General features: G+C 36.8%; 1 long non-coding RNA gene across 3 annotated transcripts in view; it reads left to right on the top strand.

Annotated features, from left to right (window-relative positions):
- Positions 1-3,965: 3,965 nt before the first annotated feature.
- Positions 3,966-15,930, top strand: part of LOC129049947 (uncharacterized) — a 76,746-nt gene continuing 64,781 nt past the window's right edge. For 2 of the 3 annotated variants that reach the window (XR_010137004.1, XR_008513371.2), the window contains exon 1: positions 3,966-4,137. This is a non-coding gene — a long non-coding RNA (uncharacterized LOC129049947). The remainder of the gene's footprint in view (positions 4,138-15,930) is intronic. The other variant, XR_010137003.1, reaches the window with a different exon arrangement.

The following is a 15,930-nucleotide window of genomic DNA, read 5'->3' as shown; positions in this document are numbered from 1 at the left end:
ATATAAGTTCTTGAATGCCTAAATGAATGACTTCTTTCTGTCACAGTTCTTCCCCTTGTTCTAATTTACTTCCTTCAGATGGTATGCAGAAGAACATCTTGAATGGAACATTGACTTCAAGATTAGAATGTCAGACAGACTCTAAGAAAGGCAAAGGCAGTCAAATATGCCAATTACTTCGGAAGGGTAATGGCATATTTTGAAATTTGGAGGCTGCTTCATTAAAATTCATTTTGCGCTACATAAAATAAGAAATCGGGAGCCTGACAGAAACGAAACTCAAATAGGCATTCATTTCCTTTATCTTTTTACAAGACAGATCAATTAGTAATTTTATGGTTGAAAAAACCCATTTTTAAATGTTATGTGAGACTTAGTGTAATATCAAATCTGGCCTAATGTCACCTTTATTAAGGAATTGAAAACACTTTTACATCTGTTCATTCACTAAAAACATACTGAGAAGCACATTTTTCGCCATCTAAAGTTTATAATGGAAGAGGAAAATGAGCACAGAAATGATCTTGTTGTATAATTAACTCCTCCAAAAGCAAATGCAAGAGATACGCACTGGACAGGAATATTTCCAGAGTTGCATTTACATTTGTAAACCATGCCATGGAAACCCTCCCAAACAGGTATAACGGAGAGTCCAGATGGCCTCAACCAGGGGCCAGAAAGCCCGACACCTTCTGCTGCATCTCTGTCCACTTTTATGGGCTCACTGGGTTTGGCTGCATGAGCACCTGGCTGGGGGGCAGCCAAGGGGACACACAGGTGGTGCCGGATGAGAAACAAGAGTTTCCAAGTGAGAGGCTCCTGTGCTGCTGGAGAATTGCCTCCCTCTCAACCATGGAGTTATAAAACTAAGATTCAGGTCATTTATGGATACTAAAGATCCTGGACATCTTTTAGATAAGACAGTGTAGTGGTTATTTAACCTCAGTAACTTAGGTAATTACATTCTGCCATCTGAAATTTCCCCTGCCATTCTATCAGATCTGGTCCGTGCCTTTGCATTTCAGTTCTGTGTAGGGTTTCTGTGTAGCTATTAAGCAGCTTGCTAAGCTCTCTCTAGGCAACAGAAGAGTGTGTATTCTTTATGAGCTGGGTGTTGGGGTGAGGATGTGTGATGCTGGTGATCCTATGTGGATCTAGTTCTAGCGAGGTGTTTCCCTGGCATAATTATAAACAAGGAGATCTTTGGTCCTTTTGATTGCAAACAGAGCTTTGGGAAAGTGATGCTGATTGATGAGTGTGGTTCCTGCCAGTGAGAGTGAGGCAGCAATGGAATTTTCCAAGTCACAAAACTGATGATAGAATCTCTACCTGATGGCAGGATTTCTAAGGAATGACTACTGTGCGAACAGACCTATTGAGGAGAGCTTAAGGATGCATAATCAAAATACTGTAAAGAAGGTCACATCTTTTTCTTCCTTCAGCTTTTCCACCAGCGTAGACTCCATGTAGCATTCATATGCTAGAAAAGCTTAGCCATGGAGGTAGACAAAGTGTTGAAGAATACAGAAAAGTTGTAATTCCCCCAAATATTCACCTTCTTCTTCCCCCACAGCACTTTGCTGGATCAAGATTTTGCATTTTAAAGATAGATTATAAAAATTGAAGTGTGTCAATTCAGAGAACTAATACCAGCTGACTTTATTATTTCCAGCAGTTTAAAAGTATTTCCCTGTGCAAATATGCCCAAGGATATTCTCAAACCAGATAGACTTCCAAGGTATGTTCATGACTGTGCCCAATTCCAAGTTGTTACTTGGAGCTCCACCCTTCTATTGTAACTGGCAAACTTCCACGGACAATGGAGGGAGGGAGGAAGGCATTATTATAGGAAATATTCTTCAGTGAGTGTTAATTGATATAGAGAGAAATAATTTCCTAATCTTAGCTCTTTGACAAGAAAATAAATAGCCAAAATGTCTCTATGTAAGCCTTCTTCTTTCTTCTTTTATTTTTACAAATCCATAGCTACAAAAGAAAAAATTAACTTGTTTCATCCAGTACATGTTCCTGAAGAGAAATGTGAGCTGATCTTTCAGATTTAAAATCTGATCCTTCAGCTTTAAAATCAGACCTGTTAAGCCCTTTTCTCACCAAAACAAACATATGTCATCAATAGCAGCATGTGTCACTTGGAATTGTGATGGTGGCATGCAATAGAAACCCTGACAAGAGCTGAAGCAAATAAAGATTTTTTCTTATATAACAAGAATTCCAGAGGTGGCAGTCCAAAATTGGTGCAGTGGCTCTAGGAAGTCATCAAAGAACTAGATTCCTTCTACCTGCTGGTCCACCATCCTTAGCCTGTAACTTTTAACTTCATGATTGTAAGATGGCTGCTAGACTCCAGACATTTTGTCTTTATTCTAGCAGAAAAAAAAGAGAAGAATAAACAGCAAGATGTTCATGCTGGCTGAATTTATTCCTTTTTGACAGGAAAACAGTAGCATTCTCATTCGCTGCCTGGAAGCCTCCCCTCCTTAGTGACAACAAAGCCACATAATTTCTTAGTTGCAAGGGAGTCTGAGGGGGAAAATTATTTTAACTGGCCTAAACAGTTAAACTCTGGGGTCCTGAATAAAACAAGACCTGATAAGGAATTAATAGTTACAAATAAGAAAAAGATAATAGAACCGGGCCAGGCGTGGTGGCTCACGCCTGTAATCCCAGCACTTTGGGAGGCCGAGGCGGGCGGATCACGAGGTCAGGAGATCGAGAACATCCTGGCTAACATGGTGAAACCCCGTATCTACTAAAAATACAAAAAATTAGCCGGGCGTGGTGGCGGACGCCTGTAGTCCCAGCTACTCAGGAGGCTGAGGCAGGAGAATGGCGTGAACCTGGGGGGCGGAGCTTGCAGTGAGCCAAGATCGTGCCACTGTACTCCAGCCTGGGCGACAGAGCGAGACTCCGTCTCAAAAAAAAATAAAGAAAAAAAAAGATAATAGATATTGTAGGTTATTAAGCAGTGGATGCCACACAGGGAATTCATGTCCTCTACAAACTTTGTTGGTTATCATCATTCTCTTCCTTGACATTCACCTTTATGATGTGCAAATAGCCTTAAGTCTTAACTATAATTCATAGCTCTGAGAAAAATTTTCAGCAACAGTAACTTTACTGTATGTAGGCTTTACGGTCTCAGACATACTTCTCTCCTTCTCCTATATTAACCTTGGGCAAACAATGTTGAAATTTAATTTCTGGACATTGTCAGGAAGGAAAGATTTTTCTTCTACCTTCTTATGCTTAGTAACTGGAGCCTGTGAATTAAACTAATAAAAGACATGTTAACAGGAGAAAAGGCAAAGGCATACCTTTTTATTAACATTTATGTGTATACTAGAGTCATAGAAAATAAGTGAAACTCAAAGAAGCAGTTAAACTCAGGGGTTATATACCACTTTAACAAAGGAAAGGAGATTCGGGCTTCAAAGGACAATAGATCATGGGAGAGTAACTAGGAAATATCTTGTGGAACTAATGAAAGATAAGGGTTATCTTAGTTCAGTTTGTTTATAGAAACTCATCTCTGCATAAATGCTCCATCTCCAATGATAAGAGTTGGTCTTCACTTTCTGGTAAGATGGGGGTACCTTCACAAAGGGAAATGTATGCCCTGTTTTTAGGTAGATAAGGGGAGGGCAGAGAACTCTTCCTGCATCTGTTGATTCTCAATTGCCTTCAGTTCAGAATAATCCTTGTGCCAAAGTAGCAAATGTTGGGATGGCAAATCCTGATCCTTTTTAACACTTACCTGCAGGATCACTGATCCCATTTGTTGGAGACAGAAATGTTAATATACTTTTGCAGTGAAGCTTCATTTATATCTATGAAAGCTCTGAAGTTGAAAGCCCTTTACCAGAGGAATCTCTGTAAAGGTGTCAAGTTAATTGTGACAAACCTCACAGTTGCTTATGACCTAGCAGTATATTATGACACTGAAGCTAAGAACTGGTGTGCTGGACAATAAGATTAGTCAGCTGATCCTCACTATGAGATTAACATTTAACCCAGTTGACAGAAGGAGACCTGGGACACATAAATATTGATGGCTGGGTAAGAGAAGCCAGAGAGAAGAACAGCAAATGAAATAACAGCATTAGGGATCCTGTGATGGTAAGTGGTCACCATATGGGAGAATATAGTCAGCTGGAAAGTTGAGGATGACTTTGAAATCCAACCTAACCTTCTTACTGAACCCAGAGGCCAAAGCTCTATTCATGAACTAGAGCCAGATGCCCTTAATTATTACCCAGTTTCCTTTAAACTGAATCCTTTCACATAAGTATGTTAATATTTAACTGAGAAGTATTAGCAATTTTTCAATTAGGTTCCAGTGGGCTCTTCACCTGTAAAATAGTCTTTTATCCCCCTTGATTGCAAGAGTCAGTGGGTAAAATTATGGACCAAGATTAGGTCACTATTTTGAAATGCCAGATATGGGTGTGAATTGAATTGAGGTGAGGAATCAGGTGCACTTGGGAAAATTTAAAGGATCATTTTCACTTCCCTCTGGTCACTAATGGTCTTGCTGGAGAACTCTTCCAGATAATCACGTGATTAGTGTTATATAAACAGATCCTTAATTGTTAGCTTTCAATGACTTCTTAGAGGTGCCCTCAGGCTTGACCCAAGCACAGATCTGGATGAGAAAAATTTTCTTCTCTGCTTTTACGTGTCTGCTTAAAAGCCAATTCTTGTTTCCACTCCTGCAGAGGAACATAAGATTTTCTGAAAAATCTGTTGAAAGGCAATTTAACTGTTTTAGGGCAAAACACAAGGTAACTGTTTCCAGTAAAACTGCAGGAAGAATTAAAGGAAACAGGGTGAATTTTCTGGCCTGGAATCTGGCCAAAAGAAAGGCTAATTCACTTCCATTAGGTCTTTAGTGTCCGCAGTTTTAGGGCCAACTGCCTCTTCTATTAAAATATTTCTGCTGTGGTTTTGAACTGTCTCTCCTCAATGTTGCCGAGTCTTACGTTATTAAATTGGCTATTAATTTCCATGTTTCATGGAGCATTTTTGTACTGTTTTCAAACCTTAAAGCCTCTGTTTTAAATGCTCATCACCCCAGCAAACAGAAGATACCCCTATCTCCATTTATTAGTTTCTATTTGCTATGATTTTCCTCCTTAGGCTAAAGCACACTTTAATTGAATGAAACCATCATATTGTGTTCAAGTTGGCTAACGAGCTCAGAGCCCTGCCTAAGAGTGGTTTACCTTATTAAATGGCTTGTATAAGACATGGTTGACCTTGTGTTGCAAACTCCAAGTTCAGAGACATTTAAATCTCTCTTGGGATCCTGAGAATAGGGTCAAAGATTGGACAGTACCAAGAAGCTTCCAATTTTAATAATAATAATAAAAAGATGCTACCTCAATTGGGCCATATTTAACCTGGAAATGGAATGGAATGGAAAGCCAGATTGCTTTATAATTGACAGCTTTGTCTCCCAGCAGATGGCTGTAATCTCCCGAATGTGTCAAACACAGACTCTAGGATTTTTGAGTTTGTAGAGAAAACAGAAAGGACAAATATTTATTGTAATTACAACATTTGTGCATTGGATATAGTTTCACAGCCTTTTAATCCTCCTTGATTAGAAAATACAGGGTGACTTTTTTTTTTCCTTGCCAGTTGAAGTTTATCAACACTTTAAAAAACATTCCAAATTTTAATAAATATAAAACTAGGTCATACAGAAACAGGTCTCTTTTTGGTTTACTTCCTGGTAAATCTATACATCAGCCCATTTAGAGAGTTTGAATCAACATGTTATAGCCCCCAGTCAGAGCTGCAGCATCCAAATTGAAGTGGTGGTGTAATCAACTCTAGATTTGTCTGAGGAAATGATCCAGGTTTCAATTTTATTTTTCTTCCCACTGATCACTGCTGGTTAGTTTTTGTCAAGAAGGTCAGGTGGGGATCTCTCAAGTGATTTACATAATTAGGTTCTCTGTGTAGTCTATGGAAATTACTTCTGGGGCAACCGGAGCCACATTTGATCAATCCCATCAGATTATGTCTCCCTCCATTGTTAGCAAATCATTAGTTAGTATCTGCATTATGATCATCCTGAAAAGCACTGAGCTAGTTTTGGCAGTAAATTATAATTCAGATGTAAGTTCCTGGGACTGAAATCAAGGTTTTCCTGTAGCTTTTGGATAATGGGTATAAATATCAGAAACAGCACAAGTAAATGTGGGTTCAAGTCACACCTCTTCCACTTTAGGTTTTGCTGTCTTTGGCAAGCCAATTAACATTTCTTGGCTGAGTTCCTGACTTGTCAATTCTAAGCACTGAAGACTATTATGAGGATTGAGTGAGATGATGTGTATGAAATGAGATCTAAACTGTAAAGCAACCTACATTTGTAAAACGGCTACCAGTAGGTAGTTCCAGGTAGCTACCTGGGAAAATTGTATTAATTTATCAGAGCTTGGTGAGCTCCAACATAATTTATACACACTAATAGTGATATTTGCATCCTACTTTTCCATGATATGGGTCTTAAATTCCAAATTCTAATTTTCATTACAATTTTATCAAAGCTTCAGCCTCTTTACACATTTTTTTTTTGCCAAATCAATCTAATGCTTATAACTTATTTCACTGATTTAAAAAACATTTATAAAATGCAAAGTATCCAACATTTTACTGGAAATTTCATACAACAATGAAATGCACCTCAAGTCGTTCTTTCTCCAGCTGACTTAAAATCTGGTACTTTTTATAATTTCCACAGTTTGCAATCTGGAGCTGCTAAAACTAGATCTGTCTTCATGAATGACAGCACTTAACATACTTGAATGTGGCCAATGTTTCCACACCAAGTCTTCTTCTTCTCAGGCTCACTATTCAATAATTACACATTTCCCAAAGGACAAAGAGCCAAACTCCTTAATATTAACATTTAAGCCTTCTCTGTTTCTTAATTGGTCTCAATCTCTCTTTTCAGTTGTACTTTCTATCTCCTCAGAACTCTTCCTATCCCACCACCACACTAACCTCAATTCCAGCTTATAGAAGCATTTGTATTTCTTGCAACATACCTAACTTTTATGCCTCCATGTTCCTCATCCATCCTCCATTCTTCTATCTCCAACTATATTTGCTTTGAAAACGTGTTCAAAATCCCAGAACTACCTTAAACATCTCCTTCTCAGAGATGCCTTCACTGATCTCCCATCAAAGTCATTTTCTCCTTGATGTTACCACTGAACTATGCCACTTTAGCATCAAGCTCATCCACTGACTTGCCCTCATTTTCTTTGTGGCCAACTCCCCTATCGAACAATGAGGTCTATTATGTCCAGGAACTATTTTTCTTTGTTCTTTGTTTCATATGGTTTTTCATCCCTTTTAAGTAATCAATGCTGTTTGTGGAATAAATGAAAGGAAAGATTTAATGAAGGAAGAAATTGGGGCCTAATTTCATAGTTGGTGGAGAATCACTAAAGGTATTAATTAAAAGTACCTTCTTGAAAGAAGTAAAGAGTTGCGCTTTAGGGTGGCTAACCTGTTGGTCATAGGGAGAAGGGCTGAGAGCAAAGTGGGATAAAGAAAAAGAAGGCAGGAAGGTTAAGTGAGCTACTACAATAGTCCAAGGATGAAGTAAAAGAGTTAAAAGAGTTAAATGGAGAATGAATAGGAGAAATTGTGAGATATTAAAGAGCTGACTGTGCCTGTCAATAGAGACATTTTCAAATGTTTTTCTTTTCTTTATAGCACATGCTAAAATTGGATTTCCTTTGGCACCTTTGAAGTTAATGGCTACTTGATTACATTTGGCTAGTGAAGTATGACTAGGAGTGTGTGTGCCACATCCAAATGGAAGCTCTAGTAACTAGTACATAATCTGCTACATTCTGATTTTAATGCCTCAATGATTATGAGTTCATGTGTCAAGATGGAGCCTCTGTCAGCTCTGTTCCCTGATGGACTATGGAGTTTTCCTACCAACTGTATCAGACGTGTAGTATGAGTGAGAAGTTAACTTTTGTATATTAAAGTACTGAAATTGTGTACTTGTTACTGCAGCAAAACCTAGCTTATACTGACTTGTCAGGATTCCACAACTGTTGGAGGAGGGCATGCAGAAAACATTAAAATTTGTCATGCAAGAGTATAAATATGTTAGCATGATTGAGCGACATGCTGCTATGTAAGGTTGTTCTTAATGTGCACTTTGCAACTGCAAGGTTTCTATTTAAATCACAGTGTATCTGAATTGTGGGCCCTAGATGTCTAGATGTACACAGTAGTCCTGGGAATGATTCATTAAGAAAAAATAAATTATTGTTTACTGCCTCCCAAATGATATTTTGAGTGCTGGAGATACAAAGACAAAATAGAGTTGATTGCTGTCTGTAATACAGTCAGAGGCCAGCACAATGTGGCAGGTCTGATATAGGCACTGTGTACAGATAGAGGAAAAAGCAACAAGTTCTGTTAGTTGTAGTTGAGCTGAGGTTTAAGGATAATTTAGAATTGTTTATGCAGAAGAGTGTCAGTCATTTTAAGCAGAAGATACAGAGAAGTAAAAGTATATGACACATTGGAGAAATAGCAACAGATCCATGTGGCTGTGATTTAGGTATGAATTTTGGAGGTATGTGGAAATGGTAGAAAAAAAGTTTGGAAAGTTAAGTTGGGGGTCATTTAGGAAAATTAAACATTCTGCTGATGATTTAGGCTTAATTTCTGGGACAAGTGTCCTGGAAGCTTTTTGATCAGATAAGCGTTATATTTAAGTTTTATTTTTGAAAAAAATTAATATGAAATTTTTATCATATCATTGATAGAAATAAGGATATTAGATCAAAAGTGGAAGCTCATGTATTTAGCTTGTGATCTTTTGATTAGTTTTGGTTTTATCTGAAAGATTATTTGCCAAAAAAAAAAAAAATAAATTCAAGAGAGAGAGCTCATTTAGTTAGTACTGATTCCAAGAATGAATCCAACTCTATTATTGGTGCTACTTTGAAATTTTATCATGTTGAGTTTATCTTTTGAAAAACATGGGCCATGATTTAAAAGCTGCAAAACTTTTTTGTCATCCAAAGACTGCCTCTGTTGTAATGGGATGTGATATGTAATCATGCAGGGCTGTAACACCACCACCCAGGGCCAGAGAAGTTTTTGAGAACTTGTAAAAAGCAGAAGTCACCCAATTATAATCTGAATTTACCATTCCTCTGGAGAGCAAAGTTCAGTTGGATGAGCTTTGTGTCTGGTCTTTTTTCGTTTTTTTGGCTTTTAAGGTCTTCCCTATAGTGACATTTACGATGATAGATTGCCACCTGTATCATGGACAATGATTTCTGGTTAACGTTTGGCAGTTCAGGTATTACTCTAAAATGCTGGGGTCTAGATCTGCTGCATCATCAGAATGTGAAATAAGACCTTTAGGCAAACTTCCCATGATGAAATTATTGCTTTTAGTCCTGTGCAGCCCGTTACTCTATTTATAAGTTTTCAGCTATATCATTCTGTGTTAAATAACAGTTTTAACTATCCAATGTTTCCTCTGCTTTGTCATCACATAGATAAAAATTGGACAAGAAGAAATGTCCTAGTGGTGGTGCAAATGACCATCACAGTAGCACAGCTGGTCCCTGAAAATTTTCATCTGACTATGCACATCCACTAAACTTTAAAGGCTTTAACATTGGTGAGGAACTCATGAAAATACAGCCATCAGAGAGATGGGAAAATTAGAGAGTTATAAATGGCCTGCTGAGACATGGATGTCAATGTAGCTGCCAGGTGTTGGCATACCCAAAGTCAAAGGAGAGCTTGACTTGAATTTTAATTTGAGGAGAAGCATGATGGTTATTGCCTACCCAAAGATCATTGTCCCAGGGACTCTAAGAAATCTCTTCTAAATGAAGAAATATCTGGGCTAGGAAATCGAGTGCCTAGCACAAGGAATCATTCAATTAATATTAGCTATTAACATTACTAGTCCACTGAATTGAGAAATAAATTTAAATTTTCAAGTTGAACTTAAAATCAAGTACTCCGTTGGCTTTTGAACTAATTAACCTATAGCCTATGATTCAGGTTATATGTTTTTTTCTTCATCCTGAGAAAGTTAAAGTGCAATTTGAACATTCCCCAACTCCTTGATAATGCTGGAGGTGGCAAAATGGAACCACTGATGTCTGATAATATGTGCTCCCCACCATGTTCAGTAAGGGTATTTTTAAAAATATGACCTAAGTAAAAGTATCTCTGGAACTGTGATACCAAATCTCCTCATAATGAAATTAACCATTTTGCAACCTTTAGAATAACTAGTTACAGTTTTAGGAAGATGCAGCATGTTCCAGATACTTCTCTAGGTTTCTTCCTTATAAATATCATCTCTTTTGAATTTCTTAGCAGACCTATGAGGTAGGTATTCTTTTTTGTTTGTTTGTTTGTTTGTTTCATTTCATATGAGATTCGGAAACTGGCTCCCACATGCAGTCAGTAATCAGTGAGCTGTGATTTGAACCCAGACTGAATCTGAATCACTGCATTTTTAATCACTATAATCATGGCCTTCTCCCTAGTGTAAGTCCAGTGTGAGTTTTATTTCTCTCTTTGCATTATTCTATGCATCAAAAGCCTTCACAAATATGATTCCTTAGACTGTCTGAATGATTGAGTGAACCTCAATGCAAGGATTGTTAGGTTTCTCTGAAATACCCTTTCTCTGATAAATCTCTCAAAGGGAATAGTCCAAGGATAATAAATCGAGGCATCTTGGGGACTCATGGGAATTTACCTCTGTGACTGATGGAATGATCTGGCTGTCACCTGCATACATAGTAAATAAAGCCATGGAAATGCATGAGATTGCCACGTGAAAATTGACATTGGTTTGTTCATTTTCTTAGGGGAAGAATACAATTGAAAAGAAGGGAGCTAAGAGGGACCATAAGAATGATTGATAGAAAGATACAGAGTTTAGATTAGGAAACTAGAAAAGAGAATGGAAGGTTTTATTATTATTATATTACTATTTCTCCAAAGTATGCCAGTACCCTTTTCTCAATGTGCTCACGATGTATATTGCACTCTGCTAGGCACCAAGGAAAAGAAAGAGACAGAGAAAGGGAGAGAGAGAGGAAGAAAAAGAGAGACAGATGTACTCTCTGCCCATAAGGAGCTAATGACTTAATTAATGGATAGAAAATTAATTTGCACTGAGTTGAAGGGCATGAAGATGAACAGCATAGGAACATGTTTATCACCCAAGGCCATTTTTGTTGATTATTTCATATCATTTGTCTCTAAGTAAATGGGCCTTCTAAGGAAGAAATGCCAAGCTCTCTGGATCACAAAAGGCTAAGCAGGATATGAAATGCAATGTGTCAAAGGTATTCAGGCAAAGCATTCTTTAATATACAAATGAAAGAAAACCAAAAGGCAAAAGATTATCTTTCATTATCTGGGGAAGGAAAGCAGATAATTAATGATCAAAGTGTCAGAGACCCTTTGTGCCTTCATTTACCTCAGATTTTAATAAGGGAATAATTTTAAAAACTGATAACTAAAGAAAGATGTTCACCTGGGGTTATTTAAATGTGGCTTTCTCACCCTTATATTTTACCTCAAAAATGTACTTACTCTTAATTTATATGTAATATAAATTGCAGACATTCTAGTGAGTCTGAGATGATTATCAAGTTGCCTTTCGGGCAGGGAAGAGATTGGCCAGCTCTTTAGAAATTGTCCATCCTGGGCAATATGGTGAAACCTCCTCTCTACAAAAAATACAAAACTTGGCGGGGCATGGTGTCATGTGCCTGTAGTCCCAGCTACTCAGGAAGCTAAGGTAGAAGGATTGCCTGAGCACAAGGATGTGGAGATTGCAGTGGACCTCAATCACTCCACAGCACTCCAGCTTGAGTGACATTGAGATTCTGTTTCAAACAACAAAATAAATTGTTCAGGTATCAACATCCAAACCACAGTTCCATGAAAATGATAATGGAATAGAGTAAGCATTATATAATGAAGAAATACCAGGAGATAAACAGTTCAAAAAGGAAAATAAAAATATTATCTCTAAAATTCAAGGAAACAGCAATTTCTAACAACCATGGGTTTGGACCTCTATAAAAAATTGTGAATATTCCCCTTAAGACATTTTACACTAGAGAGAATTGTGTTTTTAGTAGTCTTTTCTAATTAAGTGTTCTGTATATGACTGTAGGGTGTGGAATTAGCTATGTCTTTGACTCTCAAGTCTTTTCCAGCATTTAATTCCAGTTGGAAAATTTTAGTGTGAAACCACACTTCTAAAGTCTTAGCTGTTGAGAACTTGCAAATGACTGTGGGCTTAGCATCTCCTCTGAAAATACTTCTTTTTTCCCAGAGCAGTTCCAAGGGAATGACTGGACTCAGGGCCTACATTTCACATGTTAGGCATTCAATAAATGTGTGCTGAGTATTTTTAAATGAATAAACCCCATCCACAATAAGAGAATATCTCTTACTGAACCTCCCTAATAAAAAATCTGTCCCTACAGTCTATATGACAATGCATAGGTTCAGAATTCAGGTTTAGAATTCTGTTAGTGACTAAGCCCTTAGTCATTTAGATAGTCACAATTCATATACTAACTTGAGTTTTGGGCAAATAATGACTGCCACTTGGGTTTAATGATAGTTTCACCTTGAAGTTTTCAGAAGAAAAAGGTCCCCTAAGCACAAAATAAAGTTCCCCCTGGATTATGATGATCATCTGAGAACAAAAGATGAAAAGGGAAGATTCTTGAGTAGTATGAGCTATTGGTCAGACATCAATACACAGCTCTTCCTTTGTGGACACAGGATATCACAGAGACCATTCAAATTAGGTTAGGATGCTCTAACCCCAGAAGGTTGCCTCTGTGGGCAAACAGAGGTGATATTTTACTATATACATTTCTGCCCAGAGAAAGCTTCAAAGATTCCTCATACACTGGGCCAAATGAAGGCTTTAAAATCTTTCTAAGAAGTATTTTACATCTGGACTAATGTTTTCCATTAACCATTAAAGACCAGATATGTACATTGTCTTTTCATAGCTAAGGTTGAAAATTCCCTTGTATACTCTATAGTGTCGTTTAAAAAATTATTTCTAAATTAGTGTCAGTTACATGTCTTGATTTAAAGGTATTAGTAAAAACAAAATACAAAAAACAAAAAACTAAAGAACTTTGTTTGAAAAGGAAGAACGACCAGAGACACAATGACTTGAAATCAACCTCCATCCAGTTAATTCTTAGGTTTTCTTCAATAAGACAATGATTCAAAGTGAAATGAGCAAAACTCTTGATTAATCACAGATTCTATCATAATGTCCAGAAATCTTTAAAATGGGGGCAAAATTATATTTTAGGAGCTTAAAATTTAAATGCATATATAAAAACAGCCCTATTTTACATATGAGCAAATCATAGTTATGTGCATTGTGTGTAGTGCATATTGCACACATAAAATTCATTCCTTGATTGGTTAAAAGCCTCAGCATGTCAGTGAGAATGGCTGTTCTATTACAATTCAAGGAAAAAAAAATCTGAAGTTAAAGTTCCTCTAGTTGAATAACTTTACAACCAGAGGAAGCAAAGACCTTAAAGTTTGGTTACCCGTTTCGGCTTTTTGTTGATTTTAGTTTTTTGCATTTTGCTATTGTTTTCATTTGCTTTTTTCATCATGATCACCTGAAATCAAACATGTTTATCTGATATACCATTGAGACTCAAAGAGATCCAATGACTGGCACAATCATAATACAGCTCCAAAGCGGAAGAGAGTGAGTCCAAATCTGTCTGACATCAGTAGTTTTCCTATTTCCACTATGCACATGACTATGATTTCCTCATATGTAAAACAGGGCTGATATCATCTTCAAAAAAATTAAGGAGGCCACATATGTTTAGCTAGCATCTAGAGCAGTGTCTGACATCTAGTAGGTATCTACAAAAAAATGTGATGATAGTAATACTTAGCGGTGGTAATTGCTATTAAAAAAAAAAAGTGACCAAAAGACTTGCATCTTAAATGGTCTAAGAATAATACCTAGAGTTTCTTCAAGGAAAAAATAGCTGAGATTGTGGAGTACAAACTAATTATCTCCCAAATCTGTATGCACTGATTTCTTGCATGAATAGATAACTTTACCAATAGATTCGGTCACGCATCATAGATCACAGTTAACTGTTGACTGGATGAAGGCTATTTTGTAGTGGTGTATAAAGAAAAAAGGAAAGAAAATTATAGCCACTACAAAAATTCTATCACAGTAACTAGAAAGCATGAGATTAATTGCCTAATAAAACACACATTGGAAATTCCTCCTACAGGCAAGAATGTGAAGCAAAATCTGAAATCAGCAAAACCTTGTTCAAAACCAAAAACAAACACAAAACACATTTTTATATGAGCACATGCGTGTGGTTCTAGCCACTTATATTTTAGCTCATAATTGAATAAAGATGTTCTAGCAATATCCACTATGTTCAGAGGTCTCTTGTGTACATGATTGTGTTATGACAGTAGAAATAAGTTTGGAAACTGTCAAAAAGGAAAATTGATTGAGATGAGAAACTTATAGTAGTCTACTTTTACAGGTGCAGAGGAAGCAGGGGTAATATCCTATTGTCTGTTGTGCACCCCCCTCTCAACACTACAACTGTTTGAGAAAAACAGTCTGAAAGTAGACTAGAAGAAGGGTTACCAATAACTCCAGGGACAAAAGCTTTTCCTGTTTTTATGCTATTTCTATCAGACAATAGACTTACCTGGTCTTTGTTTCATTTTATAAATATGAACACATATACATACATACACACCCAGATCATAAACAAAGTAGCCTCTAGTACTTTTCAGACACAGTGAGTAGATTAACAATGCTACATGTTTCCCACTTTTAATCACTTTGGGCTGTTTTTATTTATATGATAGTGACTTTAAAGTAATAGTGGACTATTTAACCCAACAAATTGCAAATTGGTATTTAATCCTAACAGCTTTCCAACACATTCATCTCCAAAATGGGCAGCAGCATCTCATTACCTATGTTTCACCTGGGGAAATAAAATACCAATATCAGTAGAAAGTCTTCAGTCTGAAAAAGCTGGAAGAGGAAAATCACAGCTGCATTAGATTCAACATAAACAACAGAATAGAATACAGTTTTAAAAGATTTTTTTCACCCTTCTTTCACATAGCCATATTGGGTAATTAAAGAAAAAACAGATATAGAAAATTAATCCTCTGTGAAATTTCATTATTTTTGTCCAAAAATGGCATGGCAGGGGTTATAAACGTAGGCAGGTAACAATTGTACTAGAATTACCTGCAGTGTAATTTTTTGTATTAAATCTCACTAAAACAGATTTGAAGATACCATATATGAGTGGAGGCTTTAATCTTTGATTGAATATATGCCATACACACAACTGTGTGACTATTTTACACAATAATACGAGAGAGATAGAGAAAAAAATTCCCATTAGCTGTTGCATCAAGCTTTTAGTTCAAGGAGTCTTTCTCATTAAAACTAAAAGCAAAAACAAGTCATAACCAGTTTGATTTCTCTTCACAGGGTTGGCCTAATAAATAACTTTGGTAAAGCCCTTACTGCTTTTTTCACAAGCTAAAGAGGAAGGAGGCATTGATAGATGAGACTAAGGCGTTCTGAAATATATTTGCTAAATAATAAACACCAATTTCTTCCAAATAAATAATTAATTCTAATGAAATCTAGCAAACCTGACAGGAAATATATAGGTGCTAAGGAAGAGAACTGAATCTCAGCCAAAAATGTGCAGTATGCAGTGGAGAAGTCAAGGTTGACAAGTCATTAGATAGGAAGCTCAGAGAAGATGCCTTAACACATAGCAAGGGCAATGTTCAATTAAACAT

This window comes from Pongo abelii, chromosome 15 (assembly GCF_028885655.2).
Source record: "Pongo abelii isolate AG06213 chromosome 15, NHGRI_mPonAbe1-v2.0_pri, whole genome shotgun sequence".
Lineage (NCBI taxonomy): Eukaryota > Metazoa > Chordata > Mammalia > Primates > Hominidae > Pongo > Pongo abelii.
Note: the sequence above shows the minus strand (reverse complement) of the source record. Positions and strands in the feature narration are given on the sequence as shown.